This window comes from Canis lupus, chromosome 10, assembly GCF_011100685.1.
Source record: "Canis lupus familiaris isolate Mischka breed German Shepherd chromosome 10, alternate assembly UU_Cfam_GSD_1.0, whole genome shotgun sequence".
NCBI classification, from domain to species: Eukaryota; Metazoa; Chordata; class Mammalia; order Carnivora; family Canidae; genus Canis; species Canis lupus.
This window is the reverse complement of record NC_049231.1, coordinates 17619747-17638734: the sequence shown is the minus strand read 5'-3', so window position 1 is coordinate 17638734 and position 18988 is coordinate 17619747. Positions and strand designations below refer to the sequence as shown.

Below are 18988 nucleotides of genomic sequence, written 5' to 3'. Positions count from 1 at the left end.
CTGATGACAGGCAGCTGGGAGGGTCCACGTGGACCAACCGGAGGCGCGCTGCCTCGGGGCGGGGTCACGTGGGCGGGTGGTGCTCCCGGCCGGGTGACCCAGGGAACCTCACTGGACAGGGCGCCCCAGCCCCGGGGCAGGCGACGAGGAAGAGAGCCGCTGAGTGAGTGTGGGGCACGTCCGGGGACTAGAGGATGTGGGGCACACTTGCTGAGTGGGTGGGTTTGGGCCCTTCGGGACAGTCGGTGCCTCCGAGCGCCTTAAGCCCCTCACCGCCTGAGGCTCGGAGGAAGCGCCTGGAGCCCTGCTGAGACTACGCCCCCCACGCCCACCCACTAGCCTCGTGGGCTCACCTTGGAGCACACACTTGGGGATGCACACGGGCCGCCTCCCCCAGGGCTCACCTTGGAGCACACACCTGGGGATGCACACGGGCCGCCTCCCCCAGGGCTCACCTTGGAGCACACACCTGGGGATGCACACCACCTTGCCCAGAGGTCTCACTTTGGAGCACATACCTGAGGCTGCAACCCCCACCCCCAGGGCTCACCTTGGAGCACACACCTGAGGCTGCACACCTGGCTCCTGGTCCAGTTTGGTGGTTTGAAGACCCACCACACGCAGCCCACCTGGATGGGGTCCCACCTTAAGTATGTACCTCCTGTGTTTCTGCTTTTGCCGGAGACAGGAATGGCAACCAGAATGACTGGAGCCACAGGGATTTGTGGTAGTGTTCTTGGGGTGACAGATGGGCAGCCGACTACAGTGTTGTTTGATTTGAATAACCAGAAAAAAAATGAAGAATTTGTGATTGGAAGGCAAATGTCAGTTGCTGCAGTGGAAAATCCTGCTCCCTTGCTCTAGATCTGAGCTGGTTCTGAGAGCCCACTGGTTGGAAAGGACGCTTGGTCTCTCAGAGAAGGATTGCCCCAATAATCACCATAAGGATATGAAAAAAAATTGTCCTCCAGTCCTTCCCCAGAGGGACCTGGAGCCACTTAAATTTACTTTGGGAAAGGGACTATCCAGACCTTTCATGGGCTTAGAAACGGCGTCTGAGACACTTGTAAGGTACCTGAAACCTCGTGAGCCCCTGATTATTTTTTTTTTTAAGATTTATTTATTTATTTATTTATTTATTTATTTATTTATTTATTATGATAGACACACAGGGAGAGAGAGAGAGAGAGAGAGAGAGAGAGGCAGGCAGAGACACAGGCAGAGGGAGAAGTGGGCTCCATGCTGGGAGCCCGATGCAGGACTCAATCCTGGGACTCCAGGATCGTGCCCTGGGCCAAAGGCAGGCGCTAAACTGTTGAGCCACGCAGAGATCCCCGAGCCCCTGATTAGAGTAGTGACTGGAAGTCAGCTGAGAAGTGCATCTGGACCCAAGCCCTGTGGTTCTTTTTTTGGTCCTAGTGCATGCTTGATATGATTGTACCTCGCAGTGAGCAGATCCCGATCCCTGACCTGTGGAATAAGAATCATGGTAGGAAGAGCAAAGTGGAAGCCCCCCAAAACACTGCCATGCCTCCTATTCCTCCTATATCCAGAGGTGATGGTGCATTCCTAGTGGGATTACAGAGGCGCTGTCACTCTCAAAGACATAACCCCGTGGTCCCCATTACATCTTCAGTTTTCCTGAATGGCCCCTGCAAAATCCAGATGGATTCAGGTAGAGGGTGGCGAACCACCACAAACTCAGCCAAGTAGTATCTCCCATCACAATAGCTGCATCAGTTGAGATATTTTTTACTGGAACCAATCAAAGCGCTTCTAGCACCTGGTAGCAGTTACTGATCTGCTGAACATTCTTGCCAACTTCCAGTAGCAGAGAGTAAATCCCCAAAAGTTCACGTTTTTATGGGAAGAACAGCCAAACATATTCATTATCTCACTTCAAGATGGTTTTAACTTTCCTGCTCTCATAATTTAGTTAATTGAGCTCTTGATCATCCAGACATTCCACATAACACTGATGACATAAAAAAAAAAAACAACAGGGATCCCTGGGTGGCGCAGCGGTTTGGCGCCTGCCTTTGGCCCAGGGTGCGATCCTGGAGACCCGGGATCGAATCCCACATCGGGCTCCCGGTGCATGGAGCCTGCTTCTCCCTCTGCCTGTGTCTCTGCCTCTCTCTCTCTCTCTCTGTGACTATCATGAATAAATAAATAAAATCTTTAAAAAAAAAAAAAAAAAACAACAACAACAAACAAGCGTGGATGACATCATGCTAATTCGGCATGGTGAAGAAGGAAGTGACAAGTGTTCTGTCCTTGATAAGACCATGCAGGTCAGAGGATGAGAGAGAACCCTTCAGAAGTTGAGGAGCTTGTCATCAGTGAAGTTTTCAGGGTGCACTGTTGTAGGGCAAGCCAGGGAGTCACTTCTAGGATGACAATGAGTTGTTGCATCTTGCATCCTTATCACAAAGACGGGGTCATGGTCATGTTCCATACTTGGGAATACCATTCTGACCCATTTATTGAGTGTCGGGGAAGACTGCCGGTTTTGAGTGGCGCCCAAAGCAAAGGAGGCCTCTGTAGACCCATGCTGGAGGGTGGGTGGGTTCCCCTGCCACTTGGCAGAACCGGTGGGTTAGGGTTGGGCTTACTTGTGCTGGATAGGGATCCTACATGGCACCTTTGGCATGCTCCCACAGATTTGCAGCACACACTCTGAGGGTTTTGAAGCAAAACCATGCCTGCTGCAGTGGAGAACTACTCCCTGGTTGAAGGCAACTTGTGGCGCACTTCTGGACTCGAGTAGAGACTCAGTGCCTGATTATGGGGCACCAAATGGCCACGTGACCACATCTGCCTGTCCTGAGCTAGAGATCGACAGGTCCATGAAGTCAACAGGTTAGGCAGGCTCAGTAGCAATTCATTGCACAGTGAAAAAGAATTGGATCCCAGCTTGTCCAGAGAGCACCAGTCATTTATAGGATGAGGCGGCTGTGGCTTCCACGTCTCCTACGCTGTTGCCCCGATGCCTCTGCCTTAGGAGACAGAAAGGAAAATTCCGATCTTCTGGTTCACAGGTAGGTTGACTTATGTGTTGATAGGAGCTTGTCATGAATCACTGCTGCACTACAGCCCCATTCAGAGTCACTCTAAAGGAAACTAATGAGGGGAGATGCTCCAGAGGGCAGAGCTTTAAGCAGCACACTTGGATGTTCTCTTTGTAGGGAGAGAGTGGAGTGGACAGAGCTGTGGTCTAAGGAAAGAATGCACGTGAATTTCTGAGTGGTGACAGATGTCTCTTTGGCTGCCCAGGGACGTGGGAAGAGCAAGAAGGGAATGCTGGAGACAAGTCTGGGAAAGATGATGTGGAAGTCCTCACAAATGTGTGCATCTGTGTGCCTCATGTTAATGTCCACTGCAGAGGGGTCACCGAATGACAAAATGACTTGTTGCTTTGTCAGCTTCTGTCCTTGGCTACCCTTGTGCTTGGATGGTGGGCCCATGAATGGAACTGCCATGGTGGCAGCAGTGCTGGTTGTGTCTACTAGCGTGGGCTCTCTCTTATCAAGACTTGTGTAATTATTACTGTGGCTGAATTTCCGACCCCTGGTGTGGCACCATCCCTGGATGATTCAGTGACAAGTTGGTTTCAGCAGATCCTTTCCATCCAGAAGAGGGCATTGATTCATCCTTAATGGAAGTGACACCTGCTCTGGATGTGGGTTTGCTTTCCCATATCCACATATCCACAATGTCTTAGGGAAGTATCGCCATCCAGAACCTTCAAGAATGTTGGATTTACCCACATGGTATCATGCATAATATTACTTTGGATCAAAGAACTCATTTTACAATGAAAGAAAGATGACAACATTATGAATTGCCATGGGAGCCACTGCTTCTCTAATATCCTGAATTAGCCTCAAGCAGCCCATCTGTTAGAAAGATGGAATGTTCTCTTAGAGACTTAGCAAAGGTCCCAGCTCTGGGACAGTAGCCTGAAGAGTGGGATATATACCTTGATTTAAAGCCCAGTGTGAGGTGCTGGGCCCCAGCGGATACAACATATGGATCCAGGAACAGACACAGGCCTAAGAGCCCAGGATTGGGGAAATCTCTCACCGTCGCTCTCAGCGATCCGTTCGTAGAGTATGTGCATTCTGTCTCTAGCATTAAACTCTGCTACACGGGTAGGGGATATTCCATGATGGGACCTCCACTGGTTGGAGGGAAGGGCACCCATACCAGCCTCAGTGTGAACGTTCCATGAGGTCACTGAACTCATGCTTGTGAACCAGCAGAAAAAGGAGGGGATAATTGATTTCTTTTTTTAAAAAATATTTATTTATTCATGAGAGACACGGGGGTGGGGCAGAGACACAGGCAGAGGGAGAAGCAGGCTCCATGCAGGGAGCCCGACACGGGACTCGATCCCAGGACCCTGGGGTCACGCCCTGAGCTGAAGGTAGACGTCCGACCGCTGGGCCACTCAGGCGTCCCGATAATTGATTTCTGATGATTGTGAGGAGATCGGGTCTCTGCTGCTTAGGGACCATCAAGAGCTTGCATGGGACTTTGAGGATTTACCTGGATCTATCTGGTTGCTTCCATGCCAAGCGATAACAGCGAAAAGCATTTTCATCGGCCTCAGCCTACCAAGGGCAAGAGAGGTTTCATGAGTAACCCCATGAAATGCTGGCTAAGGGCGAGAGAAATCTAGAATAGGCAGGGAAGGAAAATGAGTATCAGAGCCCCAGGAGCAGCTGCAGGAGTGTGGACTATTTTTGTTGTATCGAGGCTTGCATAGAGGCTGTGGCCAGGCTTCCTCTGGAAGACTCATGACAGATGGGACTTTCTGTGGTGCCCGAGTACATCTGAGGGATGTATGTGCTGCTGTGCTGACTGATGCCCTCGGCGCACCTTAAATCACAGAGGATCTGCAGAGCTACACTCTGGCACCTGCTGTGTGTCTTCAGCGTCTGCCCTCCTCTGATGCCAGCACAGCCCAGGTGTCTGGAGGCGACCTCAGGGGCGGGGGACTGGAGGCAGTGGGTGAATAATGGGGCAGTCGCAGGAGGGCCGGTGAAGTCAGGGTTGTTCGCCGGCAGTGACCTCAGGAACACTGTGCTTTGGTTCCTCCTTTTCTTGCTCAGCCCCTCCCTCACTTCTGTTTCAGGAGATCAGTTCCTGAACAAACCACGTACGCCCAAGTCTTCGTCATAGGCTCTGCTTTCCAAAGAACCCAAACAAAGACACACCATAAAAGAACAAAGATTTTTGCCAATTTATATCCACAAAAAAAAAAAAAAAATACTGGAGAATATGTGTGGGGATGGATTACAAGGATACAAAGCCAAGAACTAACTGTGGATTAGTTCAAATTTATTAACATGGGTGTAGTTACTCCAAAGAGATTTTGGATTCGGTGTTTTGGCTAAATCCTGGGGATTAGTTATAACTGTGCTTAGCTGGCTGAACGGAGCCTGGACTCTGGTGGCCAGCCCCGTGAGACGGTGTGAACGTGCTGGAGTGGATTTGTCGTGTGTATGTGGCCCCCAGTCTCCTCTGTTTGTTTCCCTTCATTAGTCCATTATGTTGATTAAAGAATATGTTAGGTTACGTCATGGGGATGCCTGGGAGGCTCAGGGGTTGAGCGTCTGCCTCCGGCCCAGGGCGTGACCCCAGGGTCCCGGGATCGAGTCCTGCATCGGGCTCCCCACAGGGAGCCTGCTTCTCCCTCTGCCTGTGTCTCTGCCTCTCTATGTGTGTCTCAGGAATAAATAAATAAAATCTTTAAAAACAAACAAACACCACCAACAGCAGAGCTATAGTCTTTCACGGTTCTGGAGGCCCGAAGTTTGAAATCCGGATCAGTGGGCTGGAGTCAAGGTGGCAGGAGGGCTGCAGCCCCTCGGAGGCCCTGCCATGGAATCCGCCCCTTGCCCGTCTTCAGCCGTCGCCCACCGCTGCGGGCTCTGCGTCTTCCTCCGACAGTGATCTGCTTCTCTTGTAAGGACACTTGTGATCACATCAGGAACACCTCCTCATCTCCAAAGCCTTAATGCAATCATTTCTGTGAGATCCTTTTTCCGGATAAGGTCTCAAGGACAGGCCCCAGGTTAGGATGTAGACAGTTTCCTCTGCTCCTGCCCTCGGTGCTTCCAGCTCCTTGCTCCACGGGGTTCCAGTCCTGGGTATTGCGGCTAAAATGTTGAGCCCTTGCCTAATTTTTCTCCCTTGGATGTGATTTCAGCCCGCATGTTTGAAGAAGTGTGGTATGTTCACCCCTGAATCTTTTGCTTATGTATAATTTTGAAAAATCATGCTTTCAGCGGTCATTTGGAAAATATTGGCTCACTGGGTGATGGAGGTCTTCCAAATGTTGATGCCTTTTATTATGTAATATCAAAAAATATTTAGGCATTGGGAAACTTTAAGCTCATGGTGACAGACACAGGTTTTCTCTCTTTAAAAGAAAAAAAAAGCTCAAATTTTATCACTGGCAACAAATACTCTCAGTTCTTTTCCTTGAAGTGACATGCTCACTTTATTCATTTTTGAGGAAGTGTCTGTCGGATACCCAAGGCAGAATAAACAGTTTGTCAATTTTAAATAAAAATAATGTTTCATGAAAAAAAATGCCCAGATAAACAATTGCATGAGTAGCTATGACACCATTGGACTTCAGTATGCATCATCACCCTGAGTATTAAGAATTTTTAAGTGTCAAGACAACAAAGTTTTTTTATTTCTTAATTGATGACATTCCTAAGCAAAACTTCTTTTTCCTCCCTGCCAACCCCTGACCATGTGGCAGTGAGGAATTGGCTGATTAGTGCTACAGTTTGGTGTCACTGCCTCTGCTTTTGTACCATAAATGCAAATGTCAACACGTGGAAAGGCAAGTCACATCTCAGTATCCTACAAATAAATTTGATCTTGCTGACCTTTAGAGACTCCATGATCCATGTACCATATTTTGAGAACCACTGTAATAGTAGATTATAGGGATCATAGAATAGGTGTATTTTCAGTTTTACCAAGTATTGCTAAATTTTTTCCCAAACTGGTTATCCCAATTAAAAAAAAAAAAGATTTTATTTATTTATTCATTCATGAGACACCCAGAGAGAGAGGCAGAGGGAGAAGCAGGCTCCATGCAGGGAGCCCGACGTGGGACTTGATCCCAGGACCCCAGGAATCACGCCCTGAGCTGAAGGCACAGTACACGACCTGTACAATGTTGTGCAGTTTACATAAGATAATTTTATTTATTTCGTGTACAAGCTTAGAGATAGCCAGCCCTGGGCTTGACTGGTGGCTCTAGTCTCTGAAGTCTGGGAGGGATCAGGTTTCTATTATCTTGTTCTGCCTTTCTGTCCTCCATTCCCCAGGGTGTTTCCTGATCCAAGATGACTGTTCCAACAAGTTCTTCCAGTTTTTAACCATCAGGGATAAGGATGTCCCAGGAGTCTCTCTTTTTTTAAAGATTTTATTTATTCATAAGAGACACAGAGAGAGAGAGGCAGAGACCCAGGCAGAGGGAGAAGCAGGCTCCATGCAGGGAGCCCGATGTGGGACTTGATCCCGGGGCTCCAGGATCATGCCCTGGGCCCAAGGCAGGTGCTAAACCGCTGAGCCACCCAGGTGTCCCTATGCCAGGAGTCTCTTAAGGGAAATACTTGGAACTGCCCCATGCCACTCGCTGCAAGGAAGGTTGAAAGTGTGCTTATTTTGGAGGGCTAAATGCCTAAAAGTTGGGGACTCTAGGATTAATAGAGGACCACGGCAATAGGGATGGGAGCCAATCGGCAGTTACTGCTGCAGTCTTCTCTTTTGGCCATTCATATATTTGAGCACTTTCCTATATCTGGAGCAAACTTCCTTTATTCCTAAGGAAGACCATTTGTAAAGGTTCCCCCGGTGGCCCCATCTAGCTCACAGTTTAGATTCTTGGAGTTAGGCAGTGTTTGTTTCAAAAGGTCTGATGGAGTTGCTTGTGGTCCAGTGATTTAAAAATGAGATGGAAAAAAAATAAATAAAAAATAAAATAAAATAAAATAAAAATGAGATGGTATGTTGTTTGTTGTCCCAACATAATCAATTGTACAATGGTTTATAAATTCAATTTTTTTAAAACTGAAAAATATTTTATGTGTCCCAAATATACAATGAGAGAGTAAGAGTCAGATAAAACAATAAAACCTTTATTTATAAAAGGCAACATGGGAAACATAAAACAGTCTATGGTCCATGGCAATTTCCAACTCCTATTAAGCATGGATAATGAAGACCCCTGCCCTGGAAGAAGAGAAAGTTCCTGGTTCAACAGCCCCTGACTCTGTCCTCCAGGTTGTTCTTTGTTTGTTATACATCTGGGGTGGGCACTATCCCCCTCTTGAGGCTGCTTGTGTGGAATGACTTTGGGGGGCCAGGGGCTCCTGGGGGGCTCTGTCAGTGAAGCGTCAGCCTCCAGCTCAGGTCATGATAGGGGTCCTGGGATTGAGCCCATGTTGGGCTCCCTGCTCAGTGGGGAGCCTGCTTCTCCCTCTGCCCTTGCCCCCTACCCTCTGCTCATGCTCTCTTTCCCTCTCAAATAAATTTTTTCTTTTAAAGAATAACTTGCAGGACCCTATTATAGATTTCTGGAACTCTTTCTCTGAGTAGATCCTTTCTCTCTAGTATTTTTCCCTCTCTCTTTTTTCTGTCTCTCTCTCATTCTCTCTCTCTCTCATTATCTTACCTGAAAATTCCAAATACTTGGGCTCCCCATCCCCTGACTGTCTTCTAAACTCTTGAAGAAGGGCCGCATCCTGATTGGACCCTCCTCCCTGCAGTCAGGAAGTTCCTCCGCATGGAAAATCAGGGCAATTGTAGGTTTTATGTCATTGATTCCCTTTACTTTATCTTAGGGAGCACAGTCCTGTGTTGTCTTTTGTCCAATGTTTGAAAATAGTTGTTCCCTATATTTTGTTCAGTTTTCTGGGGTTTCCTTCCTACCCCCTTTAGGAGGAAGGCAAGTCTAATAGCTGTTATTCCAATAATGGCTGGAAGCCATTAAAAAAATCACAAATAGGGACACCTGGGTGGCTCGGTTGATCATTTGCCTTTGGTTCAGGGTGTGATCCCCCTCCCCGGATTGAGTCCCACATCCTCCCACATCCGGCTCCCTGCAGGGAGCCTGCTTATCCCTCTGTCTATGTCTCTGCCTTTCTCTGTGTCTCTCATAAATAAATAAATACAATATTTCTTTTTAAAAAATCACAAATAATTGTTGAATGTTTTAAAATTCACTTCTATTCAGATGAGTATGCAAATTTTCTCTCAGTCCATGAATGTGTGAAAATGGGATGTTGAGCCATCCTTGGATCAGAATGCATTTACAAATATAAACTGTTGAATTTTATTATCTAGTATTTTGTTGGGACTTTTGTATATATGCTCATAATTCATTAATTTTCTTGAGCTAGCCTTACATGTTGTAGTTTTATAAAATGAATGGAAATGTAATATGGCAACCTAGATTCCTAAGTAGAATTTCCCGATGAAAATGTTTTAAAATCAAGGATAAATGAAGAAATAACAAGTATTGGCAAGGATTAGAGGAAAAGGGAATCCTCATGCATTGTTTATGAGATTGCAAATGGGTGCAGCCACTGTGAAAACAGCATGGAGTTTCCCCAAAAGAGTTAAAAATAGAAATACCATATAATCCAGTAATGCTAGTACTGGGTATTTACCCAAAGAAAACAAAAACACTAAATCAAAAAGATATATGCATCCCTATGTTTATTGCAGCATTATTTAGAATAGCCAAGGTATGGAAGCAACCTACATGTCCATTGATAGATAGTGGATAAAGAAGAAGTGGTGTGTATATATATAACTATTTCTAGGCCATAAAAGAGGATGAGATCTTGCCATTTGTGACAACATAGATGGACCTAGAGAGTGCTATGCTAGGTGAAATAAGTCAGAGAAAGACAAATGCCATATGATGTCACTTGCAGGTGGAATCTAAAAAATAAAACAAAAGGCAGAAACAGAGAACAAACTGATGGCTGCCCGAGGGGTGGGGGTGGGAAGGGATGTGCAAAATGAGGGAAGAGGAGTGGGAAATCTAGGCTTCCAGTTATGGGATAAATCATGGGGATGAGAGGTCGAGTGCAGGGAATATAGTCACTGGTATTGTAATAGCATCAGATGGTGACACTTGTGATGAGCACATGTAGACTCGTCGAATCACTATGTCGTACACCTGAACCTAATGTGACATTGCGTGTGTCAACTATACTTCAATAAATAGGGTGTGCTAGAGGGGCGCCTGGGTGGCTCAGTCAGTGAAGTGTCAGCCTTCAGCTCAGGTCATGATCCTGGGGTCCTGGAATTGAGTCCTGCAAGGGGCTCCCTGCTCAGCGGGGATCCTGCTTCTCCCTTTGCCTCTCCACCCCACTCATGCTCTCTCACTCTCTCTGTCCAATAAATCAATAAAATCTTAAAGAAAAGTAAGACAAACTATTTTCTAAAGAACTGTTTTCTAAAATTGTTGATAATCTAGTAAGAAAATAAGGGACTAAATAAGATGGGAGGCCAGAGGGGCAAGTGGAGCCCTGCACACTGCTTTTGCTCAGAGGCATTTGGTAAACCTAGAGAACTTGGATTTGGGGTTTTATGGCCTCTACCATAAATAGATAGATGATAAATAGATAGATAGATAGATAATATTTCCCCCCAATTCATACCCACCCAGAACCTCAGAATGTGACCTTCCTGGGGAGCCTGGCTGGCTCAGTCAGTAGAGCATGGGACTCTTGATCTTGGGGTCGCAGTTCAAGCCTCATGTTGAGCATGGAGCCTACATTAAAAAAAAAAAGGTGACCTTATTTAGAAATAGGGTCTTTACAGATAAAATTAGTTAAGATAAAATCACACTAGATTAGTGTGGGTCTTAATACAATGACTGGTATCTTTATAATAAGAAGGGAGACAGGGGCACCTGTGTGGCTCAGCGGTTGAGCATCTGCCCTCTGCTCAGGGTGTGATCCCGGGGTCCCAGCACCGAGTCCTACATGGGGCTCCCTGCAGGGGGCCTGTTTCTCCCTCTGCCTGTGTCTCTGCCTCCCTCTCTGTGTGTCTCATGAATAACTAAATGTAAAAATCTTTAAAAAAAATAAGAAGAGGGACATTTGGACACAGACACAAAAACCTAGGGCAGAAGGTCATGTGACAACGTAGGCTGAGATTGCAGTGATGCCTCTAGAACCAAGGAGCTGGCAGCCATCAGAAGTTGGGAAGAGGGCAGCCCGGGTGGCTCAGTGGTTTAGCGCCGCCTTTGGCCCAGGGCCTGACCCTGGAGACCCGGGATTGAGTCCCGCGTCAGGCTCCCTGCATGGAGCCTGCTTCTCCCTCTGCCTGCGCCTCTGACTCTCTCTCTGTGGGTCTCTCATGAATGAATAAATAAAATCTTAAAAAAAAAAAAAGTTGGTGGGATCCCTGGGTGGCGCAGCGGTTTAGCGCCTGCCTTTGGCCCAGGGCGCGATCCTGGAGACCCGGGATCGAATCCCACGTCGGGCTCCCGGTGCATGGAGCCTGCTTCTCCCTCTGTCTATGTCTCTGCCTCTCTCTCTTTGTGTGACTATCATAAATAAATAAAAATTAAAAAAAAATAGTTGGGAAGAGCCAGGGCAAAGGAGGGGGGATCCTCTCCTAGAGCCTTTGCAGAGAGCATGGCCCTGCTGATATGTTAATTTGGTCTCTAGCCTCTAGAAATGTGAGGGAACAAATTTCTGTTATTTTTTTTTTTCAAATTTCTGTTATTTGAAGCCACCAACTTTGGGGTACTTCCTAATGGTAGCCCTAGGAAACAAGTATAAAGGTGAATTAAAGATATACTCTGTTCTTTGGGGACTGCAGAGTGAAGTGTGTGCGTGTGTGTGTGTGTGTGTGTGAGAGAGAGAGAGAGACAGAGAGACAGAGATCCTGAAAACTTAGATCAAGAAGCTGGCCCTCATAGAGGTTCACGGCTCAAACTCACATGGTCAGGGTGGTCTAAGAAGCTGTCAATGAGACATTGACCACAGAGCGATCTCAAGTTGGTATTGCCCGTAGGTGCCTGGTACAAGCAAACACAAATTCTTTTTTTTTATAATAAATTTTTTTTTATTGGTGTTCAATTTGCCAACATACAGAATAACACCCAGTGTTCATCCCCTCAAGTGCCCCCCTCAGTGCCCGTCACCCATTCACCCCTACCCCCCGCCCTCCTCCCCTTCCACCACCCCTAGTTCGTTTCCCAGAGTTAGGAGTCTCTATGTTCTGTCTCCCTTTCTGATATTTCCCACACATTTCTTCTCCCTTCCCTTATATTCCCTTTCACTATTATTTATATTCCCCAAATGAATGAGAACATACAATGTTTGTCCTTCTCTTATTGACTTACTTCACTCAGCATAATACCCTCCAGTTCCATCCACGTTGAAGCAAATGGTGGGTATTTGTCATTTCTAATGGCTGAGGAATATTCCATTGTATACATACACCACATCTTCTTTATCCATTCATCTTTTGATGGACACCGAGGCTCCTTCCAGTTTGGCTATTGGCAAACACAAATTCTTTCTGATGGTGCCTATCTTTCTTACTAGGCCAGAGTTCCCCAGAAATACATTCCCAGGGCTAATGAGCATCTCTAAGTTAAAAAACAAATAATTATGGACGCCTGGGTGTCTCAGTGGTTTGGTGCCTGCCTTTGGCCCAAGGCATGATCCTGGAGACCCGAGATCGAATCCCACATCGGGCTCCTGGTGCATGGAGCCTGCTTCTCCCTCTGCCTGTGTCTCTGCCTCTCTCTCTCTCTCTGTGTATCTCTTGAATAAATAAATAAAATCTTAAAAAAAAAGAAAAAGAAAAAGAAATCCCAAATAATTAAGCAGCAAGATAATGAGGAATCATAGCATGAACCAGCAGGAACCACAGACAGCACATTTCAGGTAATGGAATCGTCAAATGTATTATAAAAGGCCTATGTTCAATATACTCTAAGTAATAAAAGGTAAGGTTGAAAATACGTGCAGAAACTAAGAAACTATAAAGAATAATCAAACATTTTGAAAAGACGCTCCAGACGGAAGTTCTAAAATGAAAGTTTTATTTTTTTTTATTTTATTTTTTTTAAAATGAAAGTTTTAATTGTCGCTTGAATTTTCATTTCAACTAAATTTAAAACTCTGTGCACAGCTTTAGCAGCAGATAATAAATAACCGAAGAGAGAATTCATGAGCTAAAATGTGAATAAACTATCCTGAATATTGCTTAGAAAGATGTAGAGACGGGGAGCATGAAAGAGACGCTAAGAGCTATGGAGGCTGGAAGGAGCAGGTCCAGGGGGATCTGAGTGGGGCCCCCGGGGGAGAATAGAGGGAGTAGGGGGGGCAGTATTCCAGGAGATACGGGTTGTGAAATTTCCAAACTAAGGAAACTGTATGGAGAAATCCATACAGCTGAGAAGCTCGGTAAGCCTCAGGCAGAAAAAAACAAAACGAATGCACACCCAGATGCACTGTATTGAAACTTTAGAAGATCAAAGACAAAAGAATCCTTGGGATCCCTGGGTGGCGCAGCGGTTTAGCGCCTGCCTTTGGCCCAGGGTGCGATCCTGGAGACCCGAGATCGAATCCCACATCGGGCTCCTGGTGCATGGAGCCTGCTTCTCCCTCTGCCTGTGTCTCTGCCTCTCTCTCTCTCTCTCAATGTGTGACTATCATAAATAAATAAAAATTAAAAAAAAAAGACAAAAGAATCCTACATGCAGCTGGAGAATAAAGAGAAACGGCTGCCAAGGGACTGACAGACTGAGGGGTGACTTCTTGCAGCGACAAAGTAATTCAGAAGAAGACAGAATGACACCTTTGAGTTGATGATGGTAACTAATTATCTGACCTAGAATTCTACATCCAGTAAAAATATCTTTCAGGAGCCAGGACAAGATAAAGACTTTCTTAGACAAATGGAGAGCTTACTTCCCAGAGCTCTCAATAAAGAAAATGCCACAGAATGTACTGCAGGTAAAAGGAAAGTGGTATCACGGGAAGGTCTGAGATGCAAAGAAGAAAGGAGACACAGGGGATCCCTGGGTGGCTCAGTGGTTTAGCGCCTGCCTTCGGCCCAGGGTGTGACCCCGGGGTCCTGGGATCGAGTCCTGCGTCGGGCTCCCTGCATGGAGCCTGCTTCTCCCTCTGCCTGTGTCTCTGCCTCTCTCTCTCTTTCTGTGTCTCTGTGTGTGTGTTTCTCATGAATAAACTAATAAAATCTTTAAAAATAAATAAATAAATAAAATAAAAGTTTAAAAAAAAGAATGGAGATACAAAGAGGCTAACATTTGCATAAATCTAATTAAACAGTGACTGCTTAAAGCAAAAATAAAAATTCCGTATGTATCTTTAAAAGGAAAATTAAAATGCATAATAGAATTTAAATTAGGACGAGCGAATCCAGTCAGAGTCTTCCAGGGTCTTTATATTGTTCAGGTAGAAACATCAATTCACCTCAGGCTTTGTTAAATATAACGTGAGTGTCATAAGTAAGAGGGTGCCTTAGATCAGATTCTTTGAAAAATTGTGGCTGGGACAAAGGTTCAAGTGCAAGTAACCAATGTGAAGGTACAGGAGAGGCAGGTGACTGGGTGGCAGGCAGGGAGGAGAAAAGGGAGCATCTCGCCAGCAGCCAGGTCCTTGGTACCTAACCTGTAATTTGCGGTGAGATTGTACCTAGAACCCAGATGTGAGGCCCAGGGGGCGCAGCTTGATAAAGCTGGAATTCCAGGGTAACAAGTTTGTGGGGGGGGAAGAGGCCTTGGAAATCTCCTCTCTGGGCCTCCCGCAGCTTCAGGACCTCTCCCTGGTCAGGAAGATCATTGTCTCCACCAACTTCATGCATCTTTGGGAGGGACTAAGGAAAAGCTGAGAAACCATTGTCACCAAACATTCCCCAGCCTGTTATTTCCTGGAATGTTTGCAGTCATCACAACAAATGTCAAGGCTCCAATGTAGTCCTATGTGGAACATGATGCTGGTCCAGTGTGAAGACTCGTGTAAACATGTATAATCCTGTTCTGTATGCAATTCTTATGTAACTGCCTTTGGGGTTTTACTTTATGTGAAGAAATATTTTGAGACATCGAGATTTCAGATTCTTGCTGTTTCCTAAGACTAAAAATCCCTTTAAAAACTTCGACTCTGACTTATTGTCATAATAGTTTTCCTCATTGATAGAAACCTGTTTTCTGAAAGGTATAACTATTTGTGGAAGTTCCTTTCTTTATTGTTTAAGATTCTATTTATTTATTCATGAAAGAGACACAGAGAGAGAGAGAGAGAGAGGCAGAGACACAGGCAGAGGGAGAAGCAGGCTCCATGCAGGGAGTCCGATGTGGGACTCCATCTCGGGACTTGGGGATCACGACCTGAGCCGAAAGCAGGTGCTCAACCCCTGAGCCACCCAGGTGTCCCTGTGGCACTTCCTCTCTTAAGCCAGAAGAAGGATATTTTTTACTGTCTTTTCCTTTAAGGCGTAACAATATTGTAAACCCCATGACTTTGGGTTCTTTCTTTATTCCTAGATTATGCCTGTTTATTGATGGAAATGATCCAGAAGAGAAGGAGACATTGATGATGCAAGAGGGAAGGGCTTGGATGGGCGACGAGAACAGCAGGAGGGTCACTAGCCTGGAGATCTCTGGTCTCAGAACATGGCCCCCAATTCCTTGACACTCCTCCCACTGAGAGGTGGGTCTGTGATCTCTTTCTCTCGAATCGCGATGTGCTCAGGACTGCTTTGACCAACAGGTAGGGCCAAAGTGATGCCATAGGACTTCCAAAGCTCTACCAGAAAGGCCATGCAGTTTCTGCCTGGGCCTCCTAGGACACTCACTCTCGAGGAAGCCAGCCTTCTTGTGAAAAGTCCAAACACCCCGAGACCACCATGCTGGGAAGGCCGGGGGAGGTTGCTGGTGGACAGTGCCAGCCGTGCTCTCAGCAATAGTCACCATCTCCGGGCAGCCTTGGAGCGGGCCCTCTTGGACATCCAGGCCAGCTACTGCTGACTGTAACCACACCACACAAGAAGCCCCAGACAATGACTTTTGAATTCCAAATTTATGACTGCAAGACTGTAAGCAGAATAAAATGCTTGTTTTAATCCACTAAATTTTATGGTAATTTTCTACACAGCAAAAGTAATTGGAACGGGTTTGCTGTTAGGTCAAGGAATTGTGGATGTTGTGGTGCTACCATAAGAAAGTAAGAAAAACAGAAGGTGATGGTTAGTTAGAGACCTGGATGCTTAAAATCAAATTGAGGAGGTGAAGATATTGCTTATGACAGCATATTCCATAAAGTATGGCTCTTAAGCTTTTAATCCCTATTATGTATTTCTGTTCATAGTTTTAGCTACTGACATTTTACTTTTTTAAAAAAGATTTTATTTATTTATTAATGAGACAACGAGAGAGAGAGAGAGAGAGAGAGAGAGAGAGGGACAAGCAGAGGGAGAAGCAGGCTCCATGCAGGGAGCCAGATATGGGACTTGATCCAGGGTCTCCAGGATCACGCCCCAGGCTGAAGGCAGCACTAAACTGCTGAGCCACCAGGCTGCCCGACATTTTACTTTTTTATGTGACTTCTATGCTGTATGAATAATATAAAAGATTAGTTTGCATTTATTTACTTCTTTTAAAAAGATTTAATTTTATTTTTAAAAGATTTTATTTATTCATGAGAGACACACACACAGAGAGAGAGAGAGAGAGGCAGAGACACAGGCAGAGGGAAAAGCAGGCTCCCTGCAGGGAGTCTGGTGTGGGACGGGATCCCAGGACCAGGATCAGGCCCTGAGGCAAAGGCAGACGCTCAACCACTGAGGCCCCCCAGGTGCCCTTATTTTATAATTTTATGTATTTATTATTTAAGTTAAAGAAGTTTTTAAGATTTTATTTATCCATTTGAGAGCGATAGAGTGAGAGTGCACAAGCAGGAGGAGGGAGAGGGAGAAGCAGAATCCACACTGAGCAGGGTGTCCAATGTGGGCCTTGATCCTAGGTCCCCTGAGCTGAAGGCAGATGCTCAATGGACTAAGCCACCCAGACACCTCTATTTATTTATTTATTTATTTATTTATTTATTTATTTATTTATTTGAGAGAGAAAGCAAGAGTGGTAGGGGTGGAGGGAGAGAGTAACTCAGGCAGACTGTGTGCTGAGTGCAGAGCCTGATGCGGGGCTCAATCCCATGACCCTGAGGTCATAACCTAAGCCCAAACCAAGAGTTGGACACTTTAACCAACTGAGCCACCCGGGTGCTCCGCATTTATTTATTTTCTAATCTATGAGAAAATGATCAGAAAATGTCCTCTGACTTTTTAGAATTGATCTGTGACAGGATTGGTGAAATTCTGTTGCTGTTTCAATTTTTCCATATAAGTCTAGTCAATTTTGTATTCTGTACTAACTGTGCCATTAGTGGACTTCAGAGAAAACCAAATTATTAAAGTGGTATAGCTGTTTAAGGGAAGGAAAAGGAGTTTGGAAGGACGCTGGCAATGGGTGGTCAGAAGGAAGAGGAAAACCAATAATGCATGGTGCCCACATGCTGAGGGAAGGAAGAACTTCAAGGAAGGGTTGGTCAGGTCCCTGTGGATCTCAGTTCTTTCATCGATACAAAGATGCTATGAGAGTCACATGAGGTAACACATTAAATTTGATGAAATATGAGAGGTGTAAGGAGCATAAACCCCTTCAGGAGGTTGTGCCTTTTCATCAAGGTATCCTTGAGCTGGGAAGAGCAGCATCCTGAGGGTTTGGGAGCAAATGGGTCCTTGTGCAAGGAGCATGGGGAGGAGGAACACTGGATGATCATGATGAGGAGCTAGGGCCCATGCTTAGAGCTTTACATGCATTATCTCATGGGATCCTCATAGCATCTGTGGGACAGATGAAGAAACAGGGGTCCATAGGATTGAGTAACTTACCCATGTTCATAAAATTGATTACAAGATAAAGATTGATACCATAGTCTCTCAGACCCTAAGGCTGATGACCTCCCATTTGTGCTCTGGGGACAGATGGAAAACTTCACAGGTAAAATTGGGAGTGGAAGCCCCAACTTCATAACCTTTATACTCCTGAAATCTGGAGTCAAATCATCTGATAAAAGGGAGGGAAGGAAGGGGAGAGGCTTGGAGAGGATTGTGGGAGTGATAATTTGAGACGGAATTTAGAAATATAGGGCTTCATTCAGGTTTGGTGAAATTCCAGGCAGAGGTGAATCCTGAGACTTTTTATGGGAGTGGTCACTAGAGTTGAAAGAGTCAAAGACTGCTGACTGACCAGAGGTCAAGAACTGACTTACCAGGGTGTTGGGTAGATTATTTATGTGGATGTCCAAGTTAATCAATTTGATGACAGGATTGAAAGGAAATCTGGAGTTAAAACTCTTTGTGAATTCTAGGGAGTGATATGGAGTTCTGTGGGGAAAGTCAGAGAGGTTTTGGTGTGTCCAAACTCCTTGAACCTCAAAAATGGGGGACGTTCTTAGTGCTCCTAAAATTGAAAAGACAAAGACTTAATGCCCCAGACCTGGTAAAGTCCATAAGCTCGCTCATTCATTCGTCTCCTCATTCACATATTTGCTGAGATCCTGCTCTGGTCGAGCATTCAACTATCCTTGGAGCCTGGAGGTTCAAAGAGAGATAAGATACTGTCTCTTCTTTCTTACAGCTCTTGTTTGTTAGAGAGGATAACATAAACTATTGAGTACCATTCTAAGAAAAATACTATAATTTTTATATTTAAAAATTCATGAGAGACACACAGAGAGAGGCAGAAACAAAGGCAGAGGGAAAAGCAGACCCCTTGCAGGGAGCCCGCTGTGGGACTCGATCCCAGGACCCCAGGGTCACGCCCTGAGCCAAAGGCAGATGCCCAACTGCTGAGCCACCCAGGAGTTCTGAAAAATACTGTAATTGAGACAAA

The 18988-nt window shown here is 45.7% G+C and overlaps 1 long non-coding RNA gene across 6 annotated transcripts; it reads left to right on the top strand.

Moving 5' to 3' along the window:
* Window positions 1-44: 44 nt before the first annotated feature.
* LOC119873599 lies at window positions 45-16167 on the top strand. Of its 6 annotated transcripts, XR_005365454.1 has the most exons (5): window positions 45-163; window positions 544-650; window positions 2664-3041; window positions 3189-6239; window positions 15581-16167. It is a non-coding gene; the product is annotated as an uncharacterized LOC119873599 (long non-coding RNA). The 6 variants fall into 6 exon arrangements; XR_005365455.1 differs by lacking the exon at window positions 2664-3041; XR_005365456.1 differs by lacking the exon at window positions 544-650 and having other exon boundaries at window positions 56-163.
* The last annotated feature ends 2821 nt before the right edge of the window (window positions 16168-18988 follow it).